The sequence below is a fragment of the Chelon labrosus genome, assembly GCF_963514085.1.
Source record: "Chelon labrosus genome assembly, chromosome: 23".
NCBI classification, from domain to species: domain Eukaryota; kingdom Metazoa; phylum Chordata; class Actinopteri; order Mugiliformes; family Mugilidae; genus Chelon; species Chelon labrosus.
The window spans coordinates 4,290,182-4,296,181 of NC_140356.1; positions in this window are offsets into that span (position 1 = coordinate 4,290,182).

A 6,000-nucleotide genomic window follows, 5' to 3' on the forward strand; every position below is an offset into this window, starting at 1 on the left:
AACCTCACAGATCGATAAAGTAACACTTCAGAGTGGTTAAAGCAGTAAGCTTATTGTAGTTGATGAGTTCATGTGGTGTTTCTGTCTTGAGCTGCACTTTTCAGAGAACAGTCATTGGTCAGTCAAATCATCAGGGCGGTACTTTGACATCATTGATTACAGATTTCGATTCGCTGTTTCAGTAGAAGACACTCTCTGGACTTATTCAGCCATGCTGGATAACATTGATAATCCTTCCTGATTTCTTTCTTCTCGCAATAAGGAGAGACCATTAGAAAGTAAAGAGCATAAATATTTAAGTAAAAAGATCTCGTGAGATTACACTGAGTCCTAGATGAAGATAGGCGATGTGGACAGGACCCCCGGAGTCTAGTAGCTGGTGGTGGTGGAGTAGAGAAGCTGATGGAAACTTTTGTTGAGAAACTCAGAACAATAGGATTTGGAGCAGGGCGGCACCACTGAAAGGCAGAATTCTAATGGAAATAAAAGAATTGGGACTTGGCACTGACTTTGAAATTGAGAACGAAGTGATTTTGACAGTGTGAGAAAGAATGAAGGAGCAAATGTAGCCCGAATTGGGCTCAGAGAAGAAGAGACAGAACGTGTTTGAACAGATCTTCGTCACTGAGCCTCCTCCCGAGCTTCATTCCTGACCAACTGACACTAGAAAACGCTGCAACTGCTGTGAACAAAGTATTGCTCACTAGAAGCCATGTCTCGACATTTTTTCTCCATAAATTGGGGGTGAAAACTTGGCTCGGGCATTCAGGGGTTCCCTTTAGATGAATTTTAAAGTATTTCATAAGTATTTTTGTACACACCCATCAGCATCAGCTATAATAAAAATCACCACTACTGCAACACATGCATCAAAGTACTGGTATGTGTCAAATGAATACCTCATATACATTGTTTTATTTATTTTATAGACAGACAAATTGAAACTTGTCTCAACCAGGATTGTCCTATTTTACTGACCTGGCATTGCTATCAGTAATGAAACTACAGACAGCTATTGTTTGTGGAGAGACAGAGGTTCGATTGCAGAGTGAGGTAGTTGGTTTTGGCGCACAGGGAACACCGGAGGCACAAGGGGAAAAACACAATTAGCAAAAAAATCTAAGTTGTGCTAAAAAGTCGACCTGGAGCTTATCAACCTCAGTGAGGGATGGAATGATCTGGCAAAGACTGGGGGACAAGCAGGGTTAGATATTTTGGCGGTGATGTGCCAATGAACACCAGGCATGCAGGTAGGGGCAGGGTCAGAAGGGTGACTAGAGGGTGGTGCTCAATGCCTTCAACCAATACTGACGAACGAGACAAACACTGAACTACCAGGTATGAATGTCCCTACTTGGTGCTGATGAACGTCTAGAGAAAGTGTGCATGTGGACAGTGACGATTTGTGTGTACACTGTAAAATGAATTTTGATTTGGAGGAACACGGCGAAAGCTGTCACGGATCACGAATGGGTCCAGCCTTGTCGAATGTACCTCGAGTAAACCCAGGTCCTAATCGGTGCGTCTGTCGGAAAGTGTTGTTGGACGAATAGACTATTATTTCATCCCATATACAGTACATCGTTTTCCCGGCTTCTTGATAACTAGTCGTTACAGTCATTCACTGTGGACAATGCTATTTTTAAACTACCACGATGACAGGCGTGAAGGTCGCCGCGAAGACAACCAATAGATGGACGACTTCCCGTCCGTGCTGGTGAACATCTTGTCAGTCTTACAGTAAGTGCTCAAATCACCCTGAACAAATGTCTTCACTCTCTCTGCTTGGACAGAATAGGGATGTACGACCTCTATCACTCTCTCTGACTCTCTCTCTCTCTCTCTTGCTATTTCATATTTTTTTTTTTTCAGTTCATTGACTTCAGCCTTGCCCCCATCTCTCCGTTTGCAGGATTCATTCCCTTCTTCAAGGGCTGGGTTTAAAACTTTCATTTTCCCATCCAAAATGATCTTCATAAATGGATAAATCTGATATCGATTCATAAAGTCCTCGGACTGTATCTTTAGATGAATGACATTCTCTGCATCTTCTAGTTAAACCTTGCTGCAGTCTTTCGAGACTAGTGCAACAAGGTCCATCTGTGAGGGAGATCCAAAACATGACAGGAGCTAAAACCTTCAGAGCACCTTCAGGCATTGAAAGCTGATGTGTGAATAAAGGCAAAGCTATATAGCATTTCACTAGAGGTTAAACGTTGAGGAAATATCACAAATCTCCAAAACCAATGACAACATTCTTTCATAACTGAGCAATACTGTTTTAAAATTGTGATTTCTATCAAGATTGAATTAAATTGAATCAAATCTGGACCTTGTGAAATGTAATTGAATCAACTGAGGAAATCAGTAGCAATACTCGGAGCTACTTTTTATTCCCAGTCCCTTATCTCTTTCTTCAAATACAGTTAATGTAAATCTCAATACAATCAAGACTAAGGCCTAACAAAGCCTGCTCCTTGGTGTACATCCCAGCCCAGTTTCTCTTTTTCTATATCCATCAAATATGGCACCTTCTTTCACCCACTCATCGACTTCCTCAAGCGCTATAATGCGAAGAGCTCATTGACTTGCGCTCTTTCTATCTCACACAGTTTCTCCTCACTCTCCCTCAAAGTGTTACACCGACAAACCTCCGCTGACCGCCGCAGTCTCTTGTCTCTGTCTCTAACGACAGCGCTGCCACTGCGCCACGCTCCATTGACTCGTCCATTAACCCGGTCCTTTCTCTTGTTATTTCTGTCGTCGGCCTTTTTTAAGTTCTCATTTTGTCTTTGCCAGCAACTCATCACAGCTGTGCAGTGGCTGTTGAAGCCTCCTCTCAGCTCTCAGCTCATATCGGTGTGACTTCCTCTGTGCTAATCAGTGTTGCTGCTTGGACTACTTCACGCTAGCACCGGAATGTCCATGTGCGCAAGCACAGCACATACACGCCGCCTCCTTTCTTTTCACTTTATCTGTGAAAGGATGTTAAGTAAGGAAACATATTGGTGCACATGAATATTTTTACATGAAAGGAGGCTGCATTTCCCATTAGCTCAATGGTTTTGTTTTAAGGCTATACGTTTACTGTTTTGATTCAGTCTCACCTTCGTCATTTAAAATAAAAGCTGTGATAAGCCCATTGCAAACGGAAGAAGAAAAAAATTGCAGCAACCTGTTGAACATTCCTTAGATACTTCCCCAGACAAAGCTATGTAAGGGGTATTTGATCGAAAAGAGGAGTGATAGAGAGCTGCGTCAGATGACCTGGCCTCCACAATCAACAAACAACCCAGCTGAAATGGTTTGGGATGAGTTGGACCGAACAGTGAAGGCAAAGCCAACAAGTGCTCAACACCTCTGAGAACTCCTTGAAGACTGTAAGCCGTTCCAGGTGACTACCTCATGAAGCCGAATGAGAGAATGCCAAGCGTGTGCAAAGCTGTCAACAAACCTAGAGGTGGCTACTTTGAAGAATCCCAAATCTAAAACATATTCTCATTTTTCAGAAAAATAGTAGGCCACCTCCACATTTCTACTAAAGTGTGTGCCTCGGAGAGAAATGGATGGAGATATGGAGCGGCGGAGACGGAGAGCAAACTATTAGAGCGAAGGAGCGATGTTACCCAATGTGTTATTTTTGGGATTGGAGAGAAAAAAAAAAAAATCAGCTCACTTGTGTGTTAATACGTTGCTGGAAGCCCGTGAAAGAGGCGTATGCGTGCAGCGGCTCCCGCTCTTGCTTGACTGGTAGACCCGTCATGGTGTCCCTGTGTGTGTGTGTGTGTGTGTGTGTCAGAGAAAGCGACTGAAAACTTTATGCACTTCCTCACGTCACTCTCTCGCTGCTGAATCTTATCTCTCCTCTCCATATTCTCCTCCTGCGCTTGCTTTAATTTGCTCCTTACCTTGACAAACCTTCTCCCATTTTTTTTCCCCCTACCCCGGCCTTGAAGCTCAAGTGAGACATTTTACTGCTGGTTGCTTTGAATGACTTTCATTTAGTCATTTATTGAAACTAGCTCTGATGTTCAAGGTGCTTTTTTTTAATTACAGCTTGGGTCTAATTGTTATAGTTCTGGCCATCATCCATGCGGCAATATCAACAGTCTCCCACTGCTTTTCTGGGTACAGTGTCATCATGGGGCAACACCTACAAGCTGGTTCCAGTAGTCTGCTGGATACTTGACACTTATGTGACATACTCCTCTTATCGCAATACATATCCAACACATCCTATTCATTATTCCAGCAAACATGCCGGTGCCCTTCTCGCCTTTCTTACACACCTGCTTCAGTACTTTAAAGCTCTACTGGCACTGCTGCTATGGCACTGCTGCTATGGCCTTGCTGCTATGGCCTTGTTTTTTTAGGAATGGGCTGTATAGCATGGGACTTTATAGTTCCCACCACCCACAAAATTTTAGTAGAGGAAAGTTTGAAGTTTCTCCGTTTGGAATTCCCTACGCGCAGTGAAGATCTGCCAGACCAGTCAAATCGTTTTATTTGGCGATGGCCAGAAGAGTAACGCCACTGCAGTCGCACTCACCATAAGAGCGCCGTGGAGTCGATTTTGCTCGCAACAAAACGGCCGCCATCGTAGCATCTGTGGTAAAAGAGATTGACAGCGAAATAATCTTCAAAGGCTGAACAGTCAGCAGCGATTAAGGCATTTGCCCATGAGCATGCGCCACATAATTTGTTGCTCTGATTGGTTGTAGGACTATCCAGTTGTATGCAGAGGTATCTCTTCTCTCTATTGGTTGAAACACGCCCCATAATGAAATCCGAATGCCATGCGGCGTGGCTGTGCTAGCCTAGGACTGTCACGTAATATGATCCAACAATCATTTTATTGTTCGTTTTGGCAACTGTGAAATAAGCAGCACAAATACGGCCGCCCTTTATTAGTCAATCACCAGGAATGTGTTCTTGGACTTGTTCGAATGTGTAACACACCTTTGCCAGATGACATTGTGTTGTATTTTGGCAAAATCTGATTCCGCTGGCAGTTCTCGGAGAATGAATTAGAAGGCTGAGCTTTTCATGCAGCATTGTTTTCCGTCACAGAATTTGATGTTTCCTAATGGGCAGTGATAAGGTGTTGATGTGAGATGCTGTACATATCCCACATCAGCATATAATCTGTGCCACGTGAGTTGGCTGAACGGAGAAAAAAAAGGCTGACAAAACTACCAAAATAAGCTCCAAGCTGTAATAAACCTAACATCTCCTTTAAGTTTGTAGTATCTTATTATCTAAGGCTCTCTGAGGAGGCCTGTCAGCTGAAAGCTCAAAACGCAAAAATGTACATGTAAGAAGAAAGAAAGCCAAAGGAAGACAGAGAGAGAAAAAAGAAAGCGCACCAGGAGACACATCAGTCATTCCTCGGCTGAAACGCAGGGCTGTCTCGTGCGGAGTTACTCAACCAGAGTGGACATTATTTGAGCTGGCACACACAGGTTTGGCCCGGGACAAACAGCAAAACACAGAGCGGCGTCCAAGCACCATAATCAGAATCATATACAAGTTGGCCAACCTGTCATTATAAGATACTTAGAGCCGGGCGTCCCCGGTGAAGCCAACGAGCAAGAAAAATCACTTACAGCATTTGCCTGCTGCTCTGACAGATTTGCTGAGGAGCATAAGTGAATTGTCATTTAAAAACAGTTTATGAGTGTATTTTTGTTCATGTCAAGCCTGAACCCTGCGTGTGACCTTTGGATGCGTAGTGGTAGCACATACGGGAAGATGACTTTGGATATTGTTGTGTCAGTTAATCTGTGGTTTATGACTTGAAGCTGATCGATCAAAACTTGGCCGAGGCTCACCATACTGACTAATCAAATAACTACTGGTGTAGAGTTTTAGGTCTTAAGCTTCCCTTACATGTTAGTGGCTGGGACTTGGGCCAGACTCATCCGTGTTGTCATTCTTCATGCAGCTCTGTTGAATGAGGCATCATTTCAGACGTTTTCAGTGCACGTTTATGCTTCTATA